This window comes from Ischnura elegans, chromosome 1 (genome assembly GCF_921293095.1).
Source record: "Ischnura elegans chromosome 1, ioIscEleg1.1, whole genome shotgun sequence".
Classification (NCBI taxonomy): domain Eukaryota; kingdom Metazoa; phylum Arthropoda; class Insecta; order Odonata; family Coenagrionidae; genus Ischnura; species Ischnura elegans.
In genome coordinates this window covers 37,183,554-37,208,116 of record NC_060246.1, presented here as the reverse complement: position 1 = coordinate 37,208,116, position 24,563 = coordinate 37,183,554, and the positions used below count along the sequence as shown (strand labels likewise).

The following is a 24,563-nucleotide window of genomic DNA, read 5'->3' as shown; positions in this document are numbered from 1 at the left end:
AAAAACTGTATTTAATTTTACAATTATTTCGTTAGCATATTCATTTCAACAATAAAAAATCTAGGAAACCGATGAGAAATTAGGTCTCAGATGTTTTAATGTGTAGCAATGGAAGGTTTACATTATTTTCAGAAAATTATGTAGTCAGGTTATTGGAAACTTTTTGAAAAGTATCAAAAATGATTATGGGGTTTTTAAGTCTATATCTCAGCGTTATGGATAACAGTTCAACCAAATAAAGGTAATAACTGAGATGTTGAGGTTATCTACTTGGGAAATTCTCTTTCGTAATGGATTATTTTTGAAAGCGGAGATATTTCTCTAGTCGAATTCTTAGAAGATAATTAAGACACCTTGGAAATTTTCTTTGAAAAGTAGCTTTAAGATATTGTCTTAGTCTGATGAAATCTTTGTTTGCACAACATCCGACTTTATGATTTGGCCATTGTGCTATCGTATAACAAATACTCTAGTCTGATTAAGCAAAAGGATATTGTGTGATACAAATTCTTTAGCTTTAGAATTTTTTTGCCAGAGATTTGGCATTGAATAATACTGGTATATTAGGTCAGGTAAACAAAAGTACCAACTGTTTAGGGTTTGGAAAAATTAAAATTACCATCTTATAAGTTTATCGTAGAATTATTTAACGGAATGGTAAGGAGTGAATGACAAAGCTATTTATTCATTTTAATTCGTAATAAAAAATCAAATCACCCAATAGATTGTTGCATCACGAGAAATAACTTTGTATTTGTATTTCTTTTTTCTTATTTTACTCTAATATCGATCAATCACTTTGAATACACACAAAAGGACTACCGTTTTCTAAGTGAAGTGACCTTATACTTTGATATAGCCATATATATTTAAACATATTCATATATATATATGAATATTTCTTAAATTTCGAACAATTCCATTTTCCTTATCATTTCGGAGATTTTATTGGCTTTAATTCCTTTTGAGATGGAGGGTCGTGCCGCCGAATTCAGACATTTTGTAAAGCCCCACTATCAAGTTTTGACGATACAATGACGCATATTTCCAAAGATGTGCATCGATATCATCCAATTTGTCAGCTTTTACTTGAATAGCAGTTATTCCACTTTGTTACTTTATCTTGGGTTTCCTCAGATAAATTGATTTTCTAATATTATGCAATGGGGTATTTCGCTCTACACTTAGCGATATCACGAATCAGCAATCTCACTTGAGTTGCTAGGAGTTTTTCTTTTCGAGATTTCAGATTCCTAACCTTTAAATGAAAACCCTTGCTAATTATCCGAGCCAGCGGTGCATATGTGAGATTAAGAGATATTCTGTTCTCCACGAGCGGAAATCCTACGCCCTCTGTCGAAACTTTATCTAAAGCGAAAACCCCTGCCATTCATTCATTCATTTATTTCATCCTTCTGCACCAACGTGTCAGTTTTTGGCATTTGCTGTATTAATTCTCGATCCTTCTCGAAAGAGCTGTCCAAATGCGATCATAGTTATCGTCGTAATGGCCTTCAAGTGAAAGATCACCACAAGGTGGAGATTGCGTTTTCCAACGTGCACATAGTCACCACGATTTCCTTTCTTCCACATCTGGATAAGTGCCTCTCCTTATTATTCTTGTCCAAGTTCAGCTTTTTTCCGACCTTTGTCGTCTTCTTCTCGCACGTTTCCTCTCCATTCCATCACGCTTCGTCTTACAGCGCTGACCGTTTGCCCTCCCAGCGTTTTCCGTGTCGTACACGATGAGTAATGTTCCCACTCGCTTAATTCTCTTGTCAGCCATTCACAACAGCGATTTCTAATAGTTCGACTTTATATCTACCTCCCATGACCGAATTTATGATTGATTCCATCATTCGCAATTATTACCAAAATTCTGAACGCTTTGCAACAAAGAACCCTTATGAAAGCACACTCTTTTACGGCATTACGTTTCAATGCACTTGACTAAGTTAGAAATACGCCAATTTCGTTCAAGTGCTTCACCCTTGGATACGTAAATACTGCCACTAGTATTACCGCTTCTTTTTAGGATAAAATTAATTATAGATTGTCTGTCTATTGTAATCAATACATCGCATGTGAATATATAAAGTTTTATTATAATACATTATAAATTGATAATGTATATTTTTTATAATACCGCATGAAAATTTGATGATTAACGAATTCGGCCTTGCTCAAGTAATGATTACTTGCCAGGTTATGTGAACTAGGCCGGATTCAGGATTATCTTGAAAACTTATACGATCCAGTCATTAAATAGCTCTAATTTTACGTCGCTTTGAAGCTAGCGGCAAGGATTTCTTTGGAGCAGAAGCATTTTATTTTCGAGCAAAAGAAACCGAGGAGTTTTAGTGAGTGACCTAGTGTTTCCGATTGCACTATTATGCTCCCTGCTACATTATGACCTTCCAATAAACTGAATAAATTAGTAGACTTTAAACTGTATTTCATGAAGTATCTGCAGCGTAACAATAAATAATAGGAAAGCACGTTTCCTTTCATTGCTTCTTTAACTAATTCGTTATTTCTCGAAAGAAAGAATACAACCTTTACTTCTTCATATGGTAGCGATACTAGAAGTTTTAGGAGATAAGCTCACTGACGTCAATGCTTCAAATTCGAGAATATCTGCTCTCAGATTAGTCATTATAATCACGCACAACGTCCATTCCAAACCTAATTGTATTTTCAAAGCATTCTACCGATTGACCGCGAAACCGTTATATCCAGCAACTTTTTCCTCTTTATTTCATTTTCCCTCATTCTGTCACTATTATCTCTTCATATCACGTTTCAGCTTTCGTTTCGATGGTTTCGTGACTATTTTAGGCTAGACCAAAAGTTCCGACTGCGATGTTCTCCTTGTAAATCTACTCCTTCATTCTGCATCTTCGCCTTGCTATTTTTGAACTTTTGTACATTCATTTCGTTCATTGCAAAATACTCGAAAGCTTTGCCCTAATTCTCGGATGAATACTCACTCGGCTGAGAGAACAGAACGGGTTTTTCAAGTTTGGCTCCACCATTTAAGCATGGCGAAGACGAAGGCTCAGAATTTATTATTGTTTTTGGACTCTGACACCCCGCAAAAAAGTGTTGGTCTTTGAACTCAAATGCCTCCATTGGATTTGGGAAACATTAAAATAAAAATTTAATTGGATACTGTACAATGATGCGGCCTATTTGTTTCCAATCAAGAGATATCTCACTTAGCAGATCTTACTTTTAATTTTATAATTTACTACTTAATACAATTTGAGGTTTCAAACGTGATGGAATGGAATTTTCCCGTATTAAGACAAATACTTGCAATTTTCCATGATTAAAAAATGTATTAACCTAGCTTTCAATGTTAATATATCATCTTCAAGTACCTATACATTATCTTCATAGGTCGTAATAAATTTTATAACTTGAAAAATCGCAAGAATTTATTTTAAAACTTTTGCCTCATATTTAGTTCCTTTCATTGTTGTTACGGTTTCTTCCTTCCGGAAATTTTCTAATTCCTCTTTTTCACCCCGTATTATTGAGATGGCGCGTGGCTACCATTCAGATTGACATCAACATCTTGTTCCTTAAACGCAATTTTCTTGAAATGGTAGAGTAGGAAAATTATTGTTTCCGATCAAGAGATATTTCACTTACCAGATCTTACTAATAATTTTATCATTTGCTAATACAATTCGAGGTTTCCCTGCCTCAGAGCGTCGTGAAGAGGATGCTTCGAGTTCATCATAATTCGCTCTTTTTACTCCAAATCACGATTAAACTTTCTCAGTAGTTGTTTTTCGCCAAAAATACAGCCTGAAACAGTATAATAATATTCTATTCTCGCTTCAATTGAAGATTACCGCTTTTAAATTGTTTTTTATGCATTTGTATTTTTTGTACATTTTAACTCCTGCTTGATACACCTGCGCGTGAGGCGATACTAACACGAGGGCTGCGAGGAAGGGAAGTGCACTAAGTATGAGAGGAATTACTTGATAACCGGTTCGTAACCTAGCTGTTGGACGTAGGAAAATATTCCTTAGCGGTTGGTCATTGACTCCTTTCATCAAGAGTGAATGACCGTTGTAATCTTTTCTAGCCTTTGATTAATTTCGTTTAAGTATGGCTTTCGTAGTGTTCAAGATTTAACAATGAATATAAAACGTGGAAGTTGTGAATGAAAAGCCTAGGATATGGCACCGAATTCCACTCTCTTTTTTCAGAAATTACTGATTCTCATGCCTGATTATGTTGATAGGGTTTTATGTTTATCAAATTATTTCCAAGTTGCAAAGAAATTTTGAGTATCAATGTCATAAATCAGCTGATGAAGAAATGAAGTGAACCAGTGTTTATGCTATTCCCTGTCGTTGTATACAAAACATAATTTCGTGTCAGCTCTTGGGTTTACCGAATCTAACATAGTTAATGATACTTTTAAGCATTAAAAAATGCTGTAAATAAGGGTAAATACGTAATAAAATTCAAAATATGCTTTCCGTTAGAATCCAGTGACGATTACTGGGAATAGCCCATAGAGAAAAGCCACGCCCCCTTTTGAGGTGGTATTCAAGTCACCAAGAGACGGGAGTATTTCTTAGAGTAAGTTAAACCAGTTTGCATGCTTTATTTATCTCTTTACTTTGCCACACATTATTTTTCATCTCCCAGATTTAAATATTTCAAGCATGACTTACTCAAGAACGTGAGACTTTTTGCTTTGCAGTCCAACTGATTGGCACACAAACTCATGTGCTCTCGTTGCTTCAATCATTTCTCTTTGAGGCCTTGACTTTCTTTCTCTCAGTCGCCGTTGGCATATGCATGCTTCTCTCGACCACCATTAATTTCAATCACTTTTTATGAAATGGAAATGGTAATGTCATTATCATATCGTGGGCAGAGATTTGTGCGTAGGTCGACACTCCAACTTTTTGATTCGGTTTTCTTTACTCAGTTTGCTTTAATAAATAAATGGCTGCGTTTAACGTTGAAATCGTTTTTCTACCTTGAAACTTTTATCATGGTCGGTTATGGATTACTAAAAAAATCCATGAAATGATTCGCACTTTATCGTCTTACAGAGAATCATGCTTTCCATTCAAACTACTTTGCTCTTCTCCCTAGAAAAGTAACCAATTTCTTTGACTTATAAATATTTCTCGGGTTTCTAGCCGAGTGAGACTTTTTTGTTCTAACGTTTCGACGGAACACTCTTCCATCGTCCTCAGAGAATGAATGTGCTGCAGGCCCGCCTTCCTGCGCTTATATAGCCGTTCAAACCGCGGGGCATTGTTGTCGCCTTCTGTCCGTTATCTTTTTGATTAACGGTTTCCATTCCGTGCTTATCGTGTACCCAGAATCGCGATTTACTTTATTCCTCTCCAGCCGGATCTCAATGGCTTCTTTAAGGAGACGATCCCAAAACAAAGGTGCCTTAGAGATCACTCGAGCCTCATCAAAAGATATTATATGATCTTCCGTTAGGCTGTGTTCAGCGAGGGCCGATTTCTCCGGATGGAACAGTCTTATACACCTCTTGTGCTCTTTAATTCGTGTCTCTACCGTGCGCCCAGTCTCTCCGATGTACACTTTCCCACACTGACATGGGATACGGTAAACTCCAGGTGTTCTGAGTCCCAAGTTGTCCTTCACACGCACTAAATCCCCACGCAGTTTTTGCGGTGGTTTGTGTATAGTTTCAATATTCCGCTTTGCTAGAATCCTCGATATTTTCCCGGCCACAGTTGAGACATAAGGCAGACAAGCTCTTGCTATGGGTTTCTTATCTCTGGAAGGCATATCTGGAACGAGGAAGCTTTCAACGCGGTTATTCTTGTGCTCTGTGTTAGCTCTTAACAGGGCGAGCGAAATCTCTTTCTTCGTATACCCATTTCGGAGGAATGTTTCCCGTAGGTGATCTAATTCTTGTGGGAGGCTTTCTTTGTCTGCTATAATATTTGCACGATGCAGGAGGGTAGAGAGAACAGCTCTTTTTTGAGATGGATGGTGGTGACTTAAGCCATTTAGGTACAGGTCAGTGTGTGTTGGCTTCCGATAAACTCGGTGACCTAAAGTTCCGTCCTCCTTTCTTTGGATTAAAATATCGAGGAAGGGTAAACTGTTGTTTTTCTCTATCTCCATCGTGAATTGAATATTTTGATGTTGTTCATTCATGTGTTTCAGGAAATTATGCAGAGCCTTAGATCCATGAGACCAAACAATAAATGTATCATCCACATATCGGAAATAGTGTGTTGGTTTATGCGTCGCTGAGGCAAGGGCTTTTTCTTCGAAGGCTTCCATATAGAAATTCGCTATTGCAGGAGAGAGTGGTGATCCCATTGGTACACCATCCACTTGCTCGTAATATTTTCGATTATGGAGAAAATATGTGGACGTTAGTACATGATGAAAAAGGCTCACTGTCTTACGGTCAAAACGATCTTCTAGAAGCTCAAGCGTTTCCTTCAATGGAACACGAGTGAATAAAGACACGACGTCGAAGCTGACCATGATGTCTGTTTGAGCCAAGTGGAAATCTTGCAGGATCTTCACAAGTTCCGACGAATTTTTTATGTGGCGTTCACATGTTCCCACGTAGGGAGTTAATAAACCCGTGAGGTATTTGGCCAGGTAATAAGTGGGAGAGTCAATTGCACTCACAATGGGTCTTAAGGGTATATCTCTCTTATGAACTTTTGGCAGTCCATATAGTCTTGGCGGTATCGGAGCTTGTGGCACAAGGTTTCTTCTGATTTCTATTGGTAAACCTGCTTTCTTAATGAGTTCAATAGTCTTTCTGACTACGGAGTCAGTGGGGTCACGGTTTAAAGGACGATATGCCTTATCCTGAAGGACAAGTCGAAGTTTTTCTTCATAATCATTGGTCTTCATGACGACTGTCGCGTTTCCCTTATCGGCTGGAAGAATGACGAAGTCAACATTTTTCCGTAGTTTAGTCAAGGCCAATCTTTCCTCTCTGCTCAAATTCGGTTTTGGGATAGCAGCTCTTTTAAGAACCATCGATATCTCTCCTCGTATCTCCTCCGCGGCGTCAGACGGAAGTTTCCGTACGGCTTGCTCTATACCTCCCATGAAATCTTCATATGGAATAGATCTTGGAGCAGGGGCGAAATTAAGCCCTTTAGAAAGGACGGATAAAGTATGTTCGTCAAGGGCATCACCCGTGAGATTAATCACGATTCGATTTACATCTGATTTTGGAGTAGGCGCCTTCTTTGGTAAAAGCCGAAGAAATTTATTCTTCAGCCTTTCCGTGTCTTGGCGAAATAAGATGTCAGCTTGAACAGTGGTGGAGACATCGATGTAATCCCAGTCCAAGGGAGAGAGGAAGGACGCGAGGCGTAGGTGTAACGGCATCAACTCTCTTGCAATTTCATCAAGAGATCTTCTCTTGTCGTGAATCCGGTCGCGGACAAGAGCGGCACCAGCTCTCTTCATTATCCTCCTCGCTGAGGGTGAGTCGACTCCGGTACGGACTTGGGCGAACTTCGGCAAGACATCTTGGTCCCGGCATCTTAGGAGGAATGCGAGTGAACTAAGAAGTTTCGCTTTCTCCTTCCTTAGGTGTTCAAGGCGGCGTATAATTATGTATGTTTCCTCCCCGTAGAGGTGTGTTATATATGATCTTGTTTTTTCTCGGCGAATATTTCTTATAAATATTTCTCGGGTTTCTAGCCGAGTGAGACTTTTTTGTTCTAACGTTTCGACGGAACACTCTTCCATCGTCCTCAGAGAATGAATGTGCTGCAGGCCCGCCTTCCTGCGCTTATATAGCCGTTCAAACCGCGGGGCATTGTTGTCGCCTTCTGTCCGTTATCTTTTTGATTAACGGTTTCCATTCCGTGCTTATCGTGTACCCAGAATCGCGATTTACTTTATTCCTCTCCAGCCGGATCTCAATGGCTTCTTTAAGGAGACGATCCCAAAACAAAGGTGCCTTAGAGATCACTCGAGCCTCATCAAAAGATATTATATGATCTTCCGTTAGGCTGTGTTCAGCGAGGGCCGATTTCTCCGGATGGAACAGTCTTATACACCTCTTGTGCTCTTTAATTCGTGTCTCTACCGTGCGCCCAGTCTCTCCGATGTACACTTTCCCACACTGACATGGGATACGGTAAACTCCAGGTGTTCTGAGTCCCAAGTTGTCCTTCACACGCACTAAATCCCCACGCAGTTTTTGCGGTGGTTTGTGTATAGTTTCAATATTCCGCTTTGCTAGAATCCTCGATATTTTCCCGGCCACAGTTGAGACATAAGGCAGACAAGCTCTTGCTATGGGTTTCTTATCTCTGGAAGGCATATCTGGAACGAGGAAGCTTTCAACGCGGTTATTCTTGTGCTCTGTGTTAGCTCTTAACAGGGCGAGCGAAATCTCTTTCTTCGTATACCCATTTCGGAGGAATGTTTCCCGTAGGTGATCTAATTCTTGTGGGAGGCTTTCTTTGTCTGCTATAATATTTGCACGATGCAGGAGGGTAGAGAGAACAGCTCTTTTTTGAGATGGATGGTGGTGACTTAAGCCATTTAGGTACAGGTCAGTGTGTGTTGGCTTCCGATAAACTCGGTGACCTAAAGTTCCGTCCTCCTTTCTTTGGATTAAAATATCGAGGAAGGGTAAACTGTTGTTTTTCTCTATCTCCATCGTGAATTGAATATTTTGATGTTGTTCATTCATGTGTTTCAGGAAATTATGCAGAGCCTTAGATCCATGAGACCAAACAATAAATGTATCATCCACATATCGGAAATAGTGTGTTGGTTTATGCGTCGCTGAGGCAAGGGCTTTTTCTTCGAAGGCTTCCATATAGAAATTCGCTATTGCAGGAGAGAGTGGTGATCCCATTGGTACACCATCCACTTGCTCGTAATATTTTCGATTATGGAGAAAATATGTGGACGTTAGTACATGATGAAAAAGGCTCACTGTCTTACGGTCAAAACGATCTTCTAGAAGCTCAAGCGTTTCCTTCAATGGAACACGAGTGAATAAAGACACGACGTCGAAGCTGACCATGATGTCTGTTTGAGCCAAGTGGAAATCTTGCAGGATCTTCACAAGTTCCGACGAATTTTTTATGTGGCGTTCACATGTTCCCACGTAGGGAGTTAATAAACCCGTGAGGTATTTGGCCAGGTAATAAGTGGGAGAGTCAATTGCACTCACAATGGGTCTTAAGGGTATATCTCTCTTATGAACTTTTGGCAGTCCATATAGTCTTGGCGGTATCGGAGCTTGTGGCACAAGGTTTCTTCTGATTTCTATTGGTAAACCTGCTTTCTTAATGAGTTCAATAGTCTTTCTGACTACGGAGTCAGTGGGGTCACGGTTTAAAGGACGATATGCCTTATCCTGAAGGACAAGTCGAAGTTTTTCTTCATAATCATTGGTCTTCATGACGACTGTCGCGTTTCCCTTATCGGCTGGAAGAATGACGAAGTCAACATTTTTCCGTAGTTTAGTCAAGGCCAATCTTTCCTCTCTGCTCAAATTCGGTTTTGGGATAGCAGCTCTTTTAAGAACCATCGATATCTCTCCTCGTATCTCCTCCGCGGCGTCAGACGGAAGTTTCCGTACGGCTTGCTCTATACCTCCCATGAAATCTTCATATGGAATAGATCTTGGAGCAGGGGCGAAATTAAGCCCTTTAGAAAGGACGGATAAAGTATGTTCGTCAAGGGCATCACCCGTGAGATTAATCACGATTCGATTTACATCTGATTTTGGAGTAGGCGCCTTCTTTGGTAAAAGCCGAAGAAATTTATTCTTCAGCCTTTCCGTGTCTTGGCGAAATAAGATGTCAGCTTGAACAGTGGTGGAGACATCGATGTAATCCCAGTCCAAGGGAGAGAGGAAGGACGCGAGGCGTAGGTGTAACGGCATCAACTCTCTTGCAATTTCATCAAGAGATCTTCTCTTGTCGTGAATCCGGTCGCGGACAAGAGCGGCACCAGCTCTCTTCATTATCCTCCTCGCTGAGGGTGAGTCGACTCCGGTACGGACTTGGGCGAACTTCGGCAAGACATCTTGGTCCCGGCATCTTAGGAGGAATGCGAGTGAACTAAGAAGTTTCGCTTTCTCCTTCCTTAGGTGTTCAAGGCGGCGTATAATTATGTATGTTTCCTCCCCGTAGAGGTGTGTTATATATGATCTTGTTTTTTCTCGGCGAATATTTCTTATAAATATTTCTCGGGTTTCTAGCCGAGTGAGACTTTTTTGTTCTAACGTTTCGACGGAACACTCTTCCATCGTCCTCAGAGAATGAATGTGCTGCAGGCCCGCCTTCCTGCGCTTATATAGCCGTTCAAACCGCGGGGCATTGTTGTCGCCTTCTGTCCGTTATCTTTTTGATTAACGGTTTCCATTCCGTGCTTATCGTGTACCCAGAATCGCGATTTACTTTATTCCTCTCCAGCCGGATCTCAATGGCTTCTTTAAGGAGACGATCCCAAAACAAAGGTGCCTTAGAGATCACTCGAGCCTCATCAAAAGATATTATATGATCTTGCGAGCGAAATCTCTTTCTTCGTATACCCATTTCGGAGGAATGTTTCCTTCCTCGCGTCCTTCCTCTCTCCCTTGGACTGGGATTACATCGATGTCTCCACCACTGTTCAAGCTGACATCTTATTTCGCCAAGACACGGAAAGGCTGAAGAATAAATTTCTTCGGCTTTTACCAAAGAAGGCGCCTACTCCAAAATCAGATGTAAATCGAATCGTGATTAATCTCACGGGTGATGCCCTTGACGAACATACTTTATCCGTCCTTTCTAAAGGGCTTAATTTCGCCCCTGCTCCAAGATCTATTCCATATGAAGATTTCATGGGAGGTATAGAGCAAGCCGTACGGAAACTTCCGTCTGACGCCGCGGAGGAGATACGAGGAGAGATATCGATGGTTCTTAAAAGAGCTGCTATCCCAAAACCGAATTTGAGCAGAGAGGAAAGATTGGCCTTGACTAAACTACGGAAAAATGTTGACTTCGTCATTCTTCCAGCCGATAAGGGAAACGCGACAGTCGTCATGAAGACCAATGATTATGAAGAAAAACTTCGACTTGTCCTTCAGGATAAGGCATATCGTCCTTTAAACCGTGACCCCACTGACTCCGTAGTCAGAAAGACTATTGAACTCATTAAGAAAGCAGGTTTACCAATAGAAATCAGAAGAAACCTTGTGCCACAAGCTCCGATACCGCCAAGACTATATGGACTGCCAAAAGTTCATAAGAGAGATATACCCTTAAGACCCATTGTGAGTGCAATTGACTCTCCCACTTATTACCTGGCCAAATACCTCACGGGTTTATTAACTCCCTACGTGGGAACATGTGAACGCCACATAAAAAATTCGTCGGAACTTGTGAAGATCCTGCAAGATTTCCACTTGGCTCAAACAGACATCATGGTCAGCTTCGACGTCGTGTCTTTATTCACTCGTGTTCCATTGAAGGAAACGCTTGAGCTTCTAGAAGATCGTTTTGACCGTAAGACAGTGAGCCTTTTTCATCATGTACTAACGTCCACATATTTTCTCCATAATCGAAAATATTACGAGCAAGTGGATGGTGTACCAATGGGATCACCACTCTCTCCTGCAATAGCGAATTTCTATATGGAAGCCTTCGAAGAAAAAGCCCTTGCCTCAGCGACGCATAAACCAACACACTATTTCCGATATGTGGATGATACATTTATTGTTTGGTCTCATGGATCTAAGGCTCTGCATAATTTCCTGAAACACATGAATGAACAACATCAAAATATTCAATTCACGATGGAGATAGAGAAAAACAACAGTTTACCCTTCCTCGATATTTTAATCCAAAGAAAGGAGGACGGAACTTTAGGTCACCGAGTTTATCGGAAGCCAACACACACTGACCTGTACCTAAATGGCTTAAGTCACCACCATCCATCTCAAAAAAGAGCTGTTCTCTCTACCCTCCTGCATCGTGCAAATATTATAGCAGACAAAGAAAGCCTCCCACAAGAATTAGATCACCTACGGGAAACATTCCTCCGAAATGGGTATACGAAGAAAGAGATTTCGCTCGCCCTGTTAAGAGCTAACACAGAGCACAAGAATAACCGCGTTGAAAGCTTCCTCGTTCCAGATATGCCTTCCAGAGATAAGAAACCCATAGCAAGAGCTTGTCTGCCTTATGTCTCAACTGTGGCCGGGAAAATATCGAGGATTCTAGCAAAGCGGAATATTGAAACTATACACAAACCACCGCAAAAACTGCGTGGGGATTTAGTGCGTGTGAAGGACAACTTGGGACTCAGAACACCTGGAGTTTACCGTATCCCATGTCAGTGTGGGAAAGTGTACATCGGAGAGACTGGGCGCACGGTAGAGACACGAATTAAAGAGCACAAGAGGTGTATAAGACTGTTCCATCCGGAGAAATCGGCCCTCGCTGAACACAGCCTAACGGAAGATCATATAATATCTTTTGATGAGGCTCGAGTGATCTCTAAGGCACCTTTGTTTTGGGATCGTCTCCTTAAAGAAGCCATTGAGATCCGGCTGGAGAGGAATAAAGTAAATCGCGATTCTGGGTACACGATAAGCACGGAATGGAAACCGTTAATCAAAAAGATAACGGACAGAAGGCGACAACAATGCCCCGCGGTTTGAACGGCTATATAAGCGCAGGAAGGCGGGCCTGCAGCACATTCATTCTCTGAGGACGATGGAAGAGTGTTCCGTCGAAACGTTAGAACAAAAAAGTCTCACTCGGCTAGAAACCCGAGAAATATTTATAAGAAATATTCGCCGAGAAAAAACAAGATCATATATAACACACCTCTACGGGGAGGAAACATACATAATTATACGCCGCCTTGAACACCTAAGGAAGGAGAAAGCGAAACTTCTTAGTTCACTCGCATTCCTCCTAAGATGCCGGGACCAAGATGTCTTGCCGAAGTTCGCCCAAGTCCGTACCGGAGTCGACTCACCCTCAGCGAGGAGGATAATGAAGAGAGCTGGTGCCGCTCTTGTCCGCGACCGGATTCACGACAAGAGAAGATCTCTTGATGAAATTGCAAGAGAGTTGATGCCGTTACACCTACGCCTCGCGTCCTTCCTCTCTCCCTTGGACTGGGATTACATCGATGTCTCCACCACTGTTCAAGCTGACATCTTATTTCGCCAAGACACGGAAAGGCTGAAGAATAAATTTCTTCGGCTTTTACCAAAGAAGGCGCCTACTCCAAAATCAGATGTAAATCGAATCGTGATTAATCTCACGGGTGATGCCCTTGACGAACATACTTTATCCGTCCTTTCTAAAGGGCTTAATTTCGCCCCTGCTCCAAGATCTATTCCATATGAAGATTTCATGGGAGGTATAGAGCAAGCCGTACGGAAACTTCCGTCTGACGCCGCGGAGGAGATACGAGGAGAGATATCGATGGTTCTTAAAAGAGCTGCTATCCCAAAACCGAATTTGAGCAGAGAGGAAAGATTGGCCTTGACTAAACTACGGAAAAATGTTGACTTCGTCATTCTTCCAGCCGATAAGGGAAACGCGACAGTCGTCATGAAGACCAATGATTATGAAGAAAAACTTCGACTTGTCCTTCAGGATAAGGCATATCGTCCTTTAAACCGTGACCCCACTGACTCCGTAGTCAGAAAGACTATTGAACTCATTAAGAAAGCAGGTTTACCAATAGAAATCAGAAGAAACCTTGTGCCACAAGCTCCGATACCGCCAAGACTATATGGACTGCCAAAAGTTCATAAGAGAGATATACCCTTAAGACCCATTGTGAGTGCAATTGACTCTCCCACTTATTACCTGGCCAAATACCTCACGGGTTTATTAACTCCCTACGTGGGAACATGTGAACGCCACATAAAAAATTCGTCGGAACTTGTGAAGATCCTGCAAGATTTCCACTTGGCTCAAACAGACATCATGGTCAGCTTCGACGTCGTGTCTTTATTCACTCGTGTTCCATTGAAGGAAACGCTTGAGCTTCTAGAAGATCGTTTTGACCGTAAGACAGTGAGCCTTTTTCATCATGTACTAACGTCCACATATTTTCTCCATAATCGAAAATATTACGAGCAAGTGGATGGTGTACCAATGGGATCACCACTCTCTCCTGCAATAGCGAATTTCTATATGGAAGCCTTCGAAGAAAAAGCCCTTGCCTCAGCGACGCATAAACCAACACACTATTTCCGATATGTGGATGATACATTTATTGTTTGGTCTCATGGATCTAAGGCTCTGCATAATTTCCTGAAACACATGAATGAACAACATCAAAATATTCAATTCACGATGGAGATAGAGAAAAACAACAGTTTACCCTTCCTCGATATTTTAATCCAAAGAAAGGAGGACGGAACTTTAGGTCACCGAGTTTATCGGAAGCCAACACACACTGACCTGTACCTAAATGGCTTAAGTCACCACCATCCATCTCAAAAAAGAGCTGTTCTCTCTACCCTCCTGCATCGTGCAAATATTATAGCAGACAAAGAAAGCCTCCCACAAGAATTAGATCACCTACGGGAAACATTCCTCCGAAATGGGTATACGAAGAAAGAGATTTCGCTCGCCCTGTTAAGAGCTAACACAGAGCACAAGAATAACCGCGTTGAAAGCTTCCTCGTTCCAGATATGCCTTCCAGAGATAAGAAACCCATAGCAAGAGCTTGTCTGCCTTATGTCTCAACTGTGGCCGGGAAAATATCGAGGATTCTAGCAAAGCGGAATATTGAAACTATACACAAACCACCGCAAAAACTGCGTGGGGATTTAGTGCGTGTGAAGGACAACTTGGGACTCAGAACACCTGGAGTTTACCGTATCCCATGTCAGTGTGGGAAAGTGTACATCGGAGAGACTGGGCGCACGGTAGAGACACGAATTAAAGAGCACAAGAGGTGTATAAGACTGTTCCATCCGGAGAAATCGGCCCTCGCTGAACACAGCCTAACGGAAGATCATATAATATCTTTTGATGAGGCTCGAGTGATCTCTAAGGCACCTTTGTTTTGGGATCGTCTCCTTAAAGAAGCCATTGAGATCCGGCTGGAGAGGAATAAAGTAAATCGCGATTCTGGGTACACGATAAGCACGGAATGGAAACCGTTAATCAAAAAGATAACGGACAGAAGGCGACAACAATGCCCCGCGGTTTGAACGGCTATATAAGCGCAGGAAGGCGGGCCTGCAGCACATTCATTCTCTGAGGACGATGGAAGAGTGTTCCGTCGAAACGTTAGAACAAAAAAGTCTCACTCGGCTAGAAACCCGAGAAATATTTATAAGAAATATTCGCCGAGAAAAAACAAGATCATATATAACACACCTCTACGGGGAGGAAACATACATAATTATACGCCGCCTTGAACACCTAAGGAAGGAGAAAGCGAAACTTCTTAGTTCACTCGCATTCCTCCTAAGATGCCGGGACCAAGATGTCTTGCCGAAGTTCGCCCAAGTCCGTACCGGAGTCGACTCACCCTCAGCGAGGAGGATAATGAAGAGAGCTGGTGCCGCTCTTGTCCGCGACCGGATTCACGACAAGAGAAGATCTCTTGATGAAATTGCAAGAGAGTTGATGCCGTTACACCTACGCCTCGCGTCCTTCCTCTCTCCCTTGGACTGGGATTACATCGATGTCTCCACCACTGTTCAAGCTGACATCTTATTTCGCCAAGACACGGAAAGGCTGAAGAATAAATTTCTTCGGCTTTTACCAAAGAAGGCGCCTACTCCAAAATCAGATGTAAATCGAATCGTGATTAATCTCACGGGTGATGCCCTTGACGAACATACTTTATCCGTCCTTTCTAAAGGGCTTAATTTCGCCCCTGCTCCAAGATCTATTCCATATGAAGATTTCATGGGAGGTATAGAGCAAGCCGTACGGAAACTTCCGTCTGACGCCGCGGAGGAGATACGAGGAGAGATATCGATGGTTCTTAAAAGAGCTGCTATCCCAAAACCGAATTTGAGCAGAGAGGAAAGATTGGCCTTGACTAAACTACGGAAAAATGTTGACTTCGTCATTCTTCCAGCCGATAAGGGAAACGCGACAGTCGTCATGAAGACCAATGATTATGAAGAAAAACTTCGACTTGTCCTTCAGGATAAGGCATATCGTCCTTTAAACCGTGACCCCACTGACTCCGTAGTCAGAAAGACTATTGAACTCATTAAGAAAGCAGGTTTACCAATAGAAATCAGAAGAAACCTTGTGCCACAAGCTCCGATACCGCCAAGACTATATGGACTGCCAAAAGTTCATAAGAGAGATATACCCTTAAGACCCATTGTGAGTGCAATTGACTCTCCCACTTATTACCTGGCCAAATACCTCACGGGTTTATTAACTCCCTACGTGGGAACATGTGAACGCCACATAAAAAATTCGTCGGAACTTGTGAAGATCCTGCAAGATTTCCACTTGGCTCAAACAGACATCATGGTCAGCTTCGACGTCGTGTCTTTATTCACTCGTGTTCCATTGAAGGAAACGCTTGAGCTTCTAGAAGATCGTTTTGACCGTAAGACAGTGAGCCTTTTTCATCATGTACTAACGTCCACATATTTTCTCCATAATCGAAAATATTACGAGCAAGTGGATGGTGTACCAATGGGATCACCACTCTCTCCTGCAATAGCGAATTTCTATATGGAAGCCTTCGAAGAAAAAGCCCTTGCCTCAGCGACGCATAAACCAACACACTATTTCCGATATGTGGATGATACATTTATTGTTTGGTCTCATGGATCTAAGGCTCTGCATAATTTCCTGAAACACATGAATGAACAACATCAAAATATTCAATTCACGATGGAGATAGAGAAAAACAACAGTTTACCCTTCCTCGATATTTTAATCCAAAGAAAGGAGGACGGAACTTTAGGTCACCGAGTTTATCGGAAGCCAACACACACTGACCTGTACCTAAATGGCTTAAGTCACCACCATCCATCTCAAAAAAGAGCTGTTCTCTCTACCCTCCTGCATCGTGCAAATATTATAGCAGACAAAGAAAGCCTCCCACAAGAATTAGATCACCTACGGGAAACATTCCTCCGAAATGGGTATACGAAGAAAGAGATTTCGCTCGCCCTGTTAAGAGCTAACACAGAGCACAAGAATAACCGCGTTGAAAGCTTCCTCGTTCCAGATATGCCTTCCAGAGATAAGAAACCCATAGCAAGAGCTTGTCTGCCTTATGTCTCAACTGTGGCCGGGAAAATATCGAGGATTCTAGCAAAGCGGAATATTGAAACTATACACAAACCACCGCAAAAACTGCGTGGGGATTTAGTGCGTGTGAAGGACAACTTGGGACTCAGAACACCTGGAGTTTACCGTATCCCATGTCAGTGTGGGAAAGTGTACATCGGAGAGACTGGGCGCACGGTAGAGACACGAATTAAAGAGCACAAGAGGTGTATAAGACTGTTCCATCCGGAGAAATCGGCCCTCGCTGAACACAGCCTAACGGAAGATCATATAATATCTTTTGATGAGGCTCGAGTGATCTCTAAGGCACCTTTGTTTTGGGATCGTCTCCTTAAAGAAGCCATTGAGATCCGGCTGGAGAGGAATAAAGTAAATCGCGATTCTGGGTACACGATAAGCACGGAATGGAAACCGTTAATCAAAAAGATAACGGACAGAAGGCGACAACAATGCCCCGCGGTTTGAACGGCTATATAAGCGCAGGAAGGCGGGCCTGCAGCACATTCATTCTCTGAGGACGATGGAAGAGTGTTCCGTCGAAACGTTAGAACAAAAAAGTCTCACTCGGCTAGAAACCCGAGAAATATTTATAAGAAATATTCGCCGAGAAAAAACAAGATCATATATAATTTCTTTGACGTTTGCACTACTAAATATTATCTAAAACTCCACGCTAAGTAAAACGATACATTATCTAATAGGTATTAAATGCTATTTAAATGATAAACTATGTTTTGAGATACCTATTTGAGATACTCTTGATAACTCTTTCATGTTTTTATGTGGAGATTTTAACGCTTTACATTACATAACGAGGGTTGAGATGTCGCATTCAGCATTTAAATACATAGCGTCGAATTTAATGGCATTAGCAAATATTAATTGAACAGTTTAGCTTTAATATTAATTTTGACTGACATATTTGGATTAAGATAATATAACCAATTGATCAAGTCTGAGTGGTACCTCTATATTTTATCCTTTATATAATTTTGATATTTTATCACTCTACCCAAATAGTTAAAAAATTTCTCGCAATTGTGGCCCCAGTAACTTTTTTTTCATTCGTTACATGTTTATATTTAACTTTTATTTGAGAATCTTTTTTTTGCAAAACTCTGAGTTGTTGTTACCAACTCGAGAAATAACCGGCGAAAATAGCGTTTAAGCGCTGATTTTTTTCTACATGGTAATCCAAATTTTAGCCTCGTTTGCCATGATGTACAGCGGCATGGAAAGTTACATTTTTTTACGAGGAATGGAGCGAGGACGACCTCACGAATCTCGGTCTTCTTTCGAAACATGCGAATGTTACTCTATAAAGGTTTTTATCGCACCCCGTGTATCACTGCTGGCCGTTATCCGCCGCTCAGCTGTCCGCCAAGGGGAATATGAGAGCCTCCTCCTCGACCGCGTGGCTCGGAACTTCGCGACGCCTCTTCCTCCCGCTGTCCCTCCACCCCCGATCTCCGAAGGGGAAGGGGAAAAAATAAAGAAACGGAGTAGGAAAAAAATGAAATCGAAAGGCCGTGCGACGCGCTATCGGCTCTGCGATGGGTGCGGGTACCTCTCCGCGCGGTGACTCCTCCTCGCACTGGCCGAGTGAAGCAACCTTACGCGAGCGCAGCGGAGGGCGTTGGAGAAGGCGGAGGAGGACTAGTTGGTCGCTTGGTTATTAGCCTAAATGTTTGCGCATGAGGTAACGGAGCTCCTCCGCCGGGACGTGAGCGGGAAGACCCAGCTACAACAACGCCGGGTATACGCTCGAAGTCCCCATCCCCTCACACTGCCCTTCTTCTGCGTACGACGCATTGCGGTTGAGAAAAAAAACAGTCGCGCAACGTTTTCACCGCTCTCCATAAAGTGTCGTTCGGCGGGGAAAGGGGGCGCCGTGCTGTTACGTCGCCGTGGTGGGGGGGGGGGGGGTGCTCGTCCGCAGTTACGAGTCGTGTGTCCTCTTCGCCACCGACCGACGCTTCTCAAAAGTCTCCACCTCTCCCCGCGTTCCCCATGTTCTTGCCGCCTCTCTCAAGCCACTCACGTCTTCGCTGCAGGACGGCAGGATGGGTGTGTGGGGAGGATGGGCAAAGGAGACAAAGTCTCCTTAGAGCGAGTGGTGGTTGTCCCAAATTCGAAATGTTGTGTGTGTGTATAGAAAGAAGTGTGGAGGAGGGCCACGCGGTACTTTTGAAAGCCCTGGTTGAGAGTCTCTTATGTCTCCGTCGAAACGATACCGCGATACCTCGGTCACCCTGGCGGTCTCGTTTGGGTCTCTTTTTTTCTAGAGTTCACCAGAAGCGCGCGTGTCGAAATATTCTGAAATTTCTATGCAAGATGACGGGCTCCGTCTTCGCACCTCCGTGCCGAGGTTTATGGTTTCGTAGATTCTTGTTAATAAATAGGATTTTGGTCCTTGTTTTGTATCTTTTCCCCCAAATTGGAATTTTAATATTTGGAGTCACACGAACTCGGCTGTGTTTTTCTTCTGGTCATATCCAAGGCTTGGATAAAATTAGGTGAAAACATGAACATAATGACTTAGGAGAAGAAGTAGAAGTTCACGGATTGTAAAGGAAACTTCAAGACTCAGTATTTTCCAAAGAAACAGGGACAAAGTACTACCAGGGCATTCTAATGCATTATTATTAAAAGAGCGTGATAAATTCATTATACGTTACGACTTATTTTAAAATGTTTTAAAAACTGGCGGTCTTTTTTAGGGTCATTGAACTTTTAGCCGTATTTTACGTTTACCTGATTATTCTAGCTGCCGCAAAAAGAAGGAAACCCTTACTACAAATATCTTGCCAATACATCTTCAGATCATCAGTTCTTAAGTTTTGACAAAATGTATCTGTGGTTCCTATTTTTTGTATATTGTCGTGTTCCTCATTCAAATGACGAATACTTAATTAGATTAATGTCTATCGGGATAAAACGGAGCTCGTATAAGCACCTCGTTTGGAAGCGGTCTCCTAAATAGTCGGGGAAATGCTAATATAATTTTCCAATTCAGTCTTCGCGATGCCCTATTCTAGCGATGTGGAATGAAATAATTTTAATAACCCAAACAATGTTATCCCAGATTCGCAATTACGATCCAATTCTCTAAATATCTCTTGAGTAAACATTCGAGGCAAAGAAGTGAAATGCCACTGCAGTTAGAACACTTTTGTAGCGGGAAAACCGTCCGTAACGAAGGACATTTGTATGCCGACCAAGTGGTGCGTGAAATGTTACGTCGCGAGAGGAGTTAATTCCGCTAGGATGGCCACACATTTCGCACTTGGGTAGGGCGGGCCGGAGACTCCGACTTGTGTACCATAAACGTCCGTTGCTTTAATTTATACGCTAGTTAAAACCTCTAGACCACATATAAAAAAACGTACGAGACGTATCTACGCATCGAGCGATTGCCGAGGTTAGTGTGGAATGTTAACTGAAGAGTCCACGTGGCTTCGAACTAGAAAAAAATTAATGAAGCTGCTAGGTTATTTCCAGTCCAAATCATGATTCCTAATGGATTTAAGTCCTTGCATGATTATTTTTGAAATTCCTGAAACTTTTGCGATAGCGAACTTGTTAAAACTTAAATATAGACTGAAAAAAATTTTATTATGATATTTTATTAAAATTCTATTTTTTCCATCCAAGTCAAATTTCATCAAAATTTTGGCACCACTATGGTCTTTGGAATTATATTGCTACATTTACTATTTAAAATTTGTCTGTGACACACATCAATGCATCATAGAATTTTGATTCCAAAAGATATGTCTATGGTTTAGATACCTCATTATTGTGGTCCTAAGCTAGCTGTTAGGCATACATATTTGGTATTGGAAAAACCGCACCTTAGCTAAAAGCGTGCCTTCACTACTAAGTTGATTTTCCCCGTTGTCTCCTCGCAAATGAGATTAAAAGAGGGAGGCTTGGGGTGAATGAAATTTGCTTTAGACCCCGCGGGCGTATTTGCGAAAACTGAAGAAAAAAATGAGGATAATTGTTTACACAGACGCTTTATTTTTTCCCCTCATCTTTAAGGTCATAGCTCATAAGTTTACCGACCGTTTTCGGAAGCTTTTTGAAAGGTTTTTTTTTTCTCAATACACGTCCGCCCAGAAAGCTGAAGGTTTAAAAAGGAATGAAGATATAGCTCTCGGTAGGGATCGAATTAGGAGGTAAAAAGGATGAAGATATAGCTCTAATTAAGGATTAGATTTTTAGATGTAGGAAGAGATTTAATGTTTAGATATAAGGTGGTTCAATTTTTTTCGGCCAGAACTATGTTCCAATATTTCTTCCGGGAGTTTTTCAGCTGTAAGGTGCGATTTCGTTTGCCTGTTATTTTTTTTTGCTCCATGTTTACTCTTTACCATCAAATGCCTTCAGTACTGAAGATCCTCTCTCGAAGTTAGTAGACAAGAGCGATTCTTGCCGGCTTCCATGCATGCGACCCAAGTTAAAATGGCAAAAATCCTGATATCCCTGATTGGTCTGATTTGCTTATTCAGAAATTTCAATTTATTCACAACCTATTTATCCTCATTTATAGCCCTTTTTAAGTTTATTTTCCGTTAATTTAGTGCCAGCAAAGGAGGAGGAGCGTCATAAATGCTATTATTATAATTATTTCTATTCTTCATACTTTACTAAATCTATTATTTTTCCGCACTTCATTGGCAAACTTTATCTATATTTCCAAAATTTTATATTTAAGTGTTTTAGTGTTGACCTCGACTTTTTGTTACTACGTAGCCACCTCGGGTGAACTCAAGTTTGTACATCTATTCTGACGATTCGTTCCGTAAACTTTTGAGTGACGATCACGTCACACAGCGCGCGGCAAGGAAGAGAGAGATACGCAGCCTTACTCACGGCCCCTGGGATTCGTGATCGGCTCACACACGATCTCATTGGAATATCACTCTCACCCTGAAAGATGTCTCTCTCTCACTTTTATCGCTTTGTTTCTCAACTCCGCGCGCACTTAAACTCTTCCGCGACGGATTCAAATCGCTGGCCACAATGCGCTGTTATGAGACGACTCGATATGGACGCGAAAGCATTCCAAAGCCGCGTGCGAGATCCAATGCCCCGGGCTCGGTTCCACACGGCGGGACTCTGACCATTCAAACCGCGCCCACCACCTCCGATATGAGTTTCTTCCTCGTATTAACTGTCCCTTTGTCCTTTTGCAACGCCTCCAGTGCTTTAAGCAATGATATTGCCGCTATTTATATCATTCGCAACGCTCGTTTTTACTTTCGTTTAATTTCTATTTGCGCTCGGCCAAGACAAAAAAGGCAGGTTCTGGACGCAATCTTGCGTTAAACTAAGGTTGAGCTCCACTCACGGTGTACTGAGGGGACGGAGAGCACTAAAATAATAGACGTTATATGATGCCCGTGCACTTTTTCTGCACTTTGACAGTTCGTTCTTCCATTCTTTTTGTCGGTGTCCCAGTGGAATTTCCAGTGGGTAGGCATGATATACAGCTATTTCCATCATTAAACGACTATTTTATGAATTCAAAAGGCCTGCTTAACACTTCTTGGTCCGGCGCCCTTCGCATTTAACTAGCCCTAGAAGCCGGTCATTTTAAAAATATTTACGGAGAAATATAGCTACAAATATACCAATTAACTCACACAACATGAGAACTTATGCACGTTTTTAAATTCACATTTTCATAAAAAACATGTACCTTTTATTTTTTGCAAGAAAAAGAACTTGGTCCAAATGGTCTAAAATAATTCCATGAAGGGGAATCACTAATCACGATGCTAAAACGTAAAAATACGTGACAACACCGCTACGGCTGTACGTGGAAACACGTTCTTTCATGTGAGCGGACCATAACGTGTTAAGAACGGCGATCGTTGGATATTTCTCCCCCACTCATCGAAGAAAATCTCTGATCTACTTCAGCGTCTTTCCATACACTTTGTGGTATGAGCTTGTGGATTTTTATTCCTCGTAAGTGTGTTTTGGGGCTCTTGTCATTATGCCTCGTTTCGGTATTTTCCGTGCACGTGCCCTTTTTGCGCCAAAGAAGTTATTAAGGTCATGTAAAAAAAGAATCTCTTTTCTGAGGCTGAACAAAAAAAATGGATGCAATCGTGCTCAATTCATTGCTTTCCAGAGATCGAGCTGTTTGATTTCGTGAGAAAATATTTCTTCAATTTGTCTTCTTAAATTTACGGCCGTGAAAACACAGTTGTTTATAGCGCTTAGTTTTATTTAATTTCGAGTACTTTGTGAACCCCTATTTAATTTGAACCTATATTTTATACTTAATATTATTTTACTACTTGTAACCCTTTAGAACTCATTACTTTTTTCTCTTCAATACTGTCCAAAGTTTTCTCAATGGCCATTCCTCCCTTCTTTACTCTCAAGCTTTCGGGCGTTCGTAATTGGTCCCTATTTAACTGCATTCTTGGGCCACTTAAAGTGGAAAGGCGCCGAACAAACGCAAGCTTTATCGTGCGGAATAATCGTCCTTGCCCACCTATCCTGCTCTGAAACAACGCTGCATGGGTAGACAAGCGCGGATGTTGTATAACTTGGCATCCGCTTGACTGGAGCGGAAAGACAGTGTGTATTCAGGAGCGCCCAGGTGTGTCGTAAAGAAAATTTGCGAGCTATCCAGACGATCAAAACTTAGGGTGGGAGTTGGACGTGATTCCATTGCAAAGATCTCATTTTGATCGAAAGTCGTCCTCAATGCACTCAGCGTATGGGTTGAGAAATTTTGGGTTCAAAAATACTTTCGAACGTAACGAGATCCTTCTCGAAATGTTGTTTTCGCGAGAGAGAAAAAAATCGATTATAAACTCTCCCTTAGTTTTGCAAATATCAATGTTATTTCAATATTATTCTGGGTAAATTCTTCAGCCAACTCATGGTAGTAATATTTCAGCCAAAATTCTCACTGAAATGTATATGTCGACGAATTATCCCTCAAAATAGAAATGATCAGGTAACATCATGTCGCAGCTTACAAATTAGGTTGATTGTTAAATTATTTTCAATTATTATTCATTATATTGTTTTTCTTCATCTAAGTGGAGAGAAATATCATTTTGACGTGTTAATGCTCGTAAGCAATACCGGAAACATAACTTATTGCTTGTGATGACGAATAATTAATTTCATTTCTTGCATGAAATAAATGATGTTTGTGTGAACTTTCCGTGAAAAATGACAATAAAACGTGTGAGTGAAAAATTTCTTGAGGAGAAGCGGGTAGATCTGAAGGAATGATACCTATCTTGCTGGAGGCCGTTGCTGAA

The 24,563-nt window shown here is 41.6% G+C and overlaps 1 protein-coding gene across 1 annotated transcript in view; it reads left to right on the top strand.

Annotated features, from left to right (window-relative positions):
- The window catches only part of LOC124158870 (elongation of very long chain fatty acids protein AAEL008004-like), a 72,032-nt gene that overhangs the window by 1,214 nt on the left and 46,255 nt on the right, over positions 1-24,563 (top strand). The gene's annotated exons all lie outside the window — the stretch shown is intronic.